Source organism: Coenobita brevimanus, chromosome 50 (genome assembly GCF_032717465.1).
Source record: "Coenobita brevimanus isolate Jiangsu-jjx chromosome 50, ASM3271746v2, whole genome shotgun sequence".
NCBI classification, from domain to species: Eukaryota; Metazoa; Arthropoda; class Malacostraca; order Decapoda; family Coenobitidae; genus Coenobita; species Coenobita brevimanus.
The window spans coordinates 12,780,582-12,781,953 of record NC_137003.1 but is presented as its reverse complement, the minus strand read 5'-3'; positions in this window follow the sequence as shown (position 1 = coordinate 12,781,953).

The following is a 1,372-nucleotide window of genomic DNA, read 5'->3' as shown; positions in this document are numbered from 1 at the left end:
CTTTGGTGTGGTACTGTGTCAAATGCTTTCTTGAAATCTAAATAGATACTGTCCACCCATCCTCCTCTTTCCTGTATTGTGTCTGTTACTCTGTCATAGTAGCTCAACAGATTAGTAACACATGATTTTCCTTTTCTGACACCAAACTGTCTTTCTGTTATCATATTGTGTTCTTCTAGATGATTTACCCAAGCTTTTCTTATAAGCTTTTCTAATACCTTGCTTACAACACTGGTCAATGATACTGGTCGGTAGTTGAGTGGATTTTGTCTATTCCCTTTCTTGAATAAGGGGACAATATTTGCTTTCTTCCAAATATCAGGTACTTTACCTTGACTCAAGGATTTCTTGAAAATTAAAAATAATGGTTTACTTAACTCCTTTGCACATTCTCGTAGCACCCAACATGAAATTTCATCAGGACCATTTGCTTTTCCTCTGTCTAATTTACTTAATTCCTCCTGTATTACTTTTTCTAATATTTGTATATCTGGTACTATGTGTGGGCGTGCATGTTCCACATAGCCCATCTCAAAATTTTTTTCTTCTGTAAAAACTGATTGGAAATTCTTATTTCGTGCTTCACAAATATCTTTCTCTTGTGTATAGGTGATTCCCTCGTCCGTAATGGATTGTATTATATCTTTTACTTTGGTTTTGCTTCTGATGTAGCTGTAAAATAGCTTCGGTTGATCACTACTTATAATTGTGATATCCTCCTCAAACTGTTTTTGGGCTTCCCTCCTTATTTTTGTATAATCGTTTCTTGCCTGTTTGTAATTATTATATGCCCTTTCACTATTGTGTCTTCTGTATCTATTCAACAACAAGTCTCTTCTTTCTTTTGATTTTTTACATTCTGTATTGAACCATTTCTGTATTTTCTTATCTGCTTCTTTGTGCTATGGGATGTACTTCTGGACTCCTATTTCATAAAATTCACAGAATTTTTTATATACAGCATTTAAATCTTGTCCTCTAAGCTCATTTTCCCAATCAACTTCTAAGAAATACTTCTTTAGGTCATGATAATTTCCCTTTGTATAGTTTAGGCTCTTTTTGTAACTTTCATTGTTGTTAACTATGTCATATGCTATCCTGAAGTTGCAATTTAGTACTGCATGGTCGCTTTTGCCGAGTGGAGGGTGATATATTAAACTGTCAATATCATTTTCTTGCCTAGTAAATATGAGATCTAGGATTGAAGTTACATCGAGTCCTCTTTTTCTGGTGGTTTCCCTTATATCTTGCTTTAGGAAAAACTCATGCACGAGATCCAGGAGATTTTGGTCCCAACAGCTTTCTTGGCTTATTATATCTAGAGTATTCCAATTTATATTTGTATTAAAATCTCCAATTAGTATCATTCTTT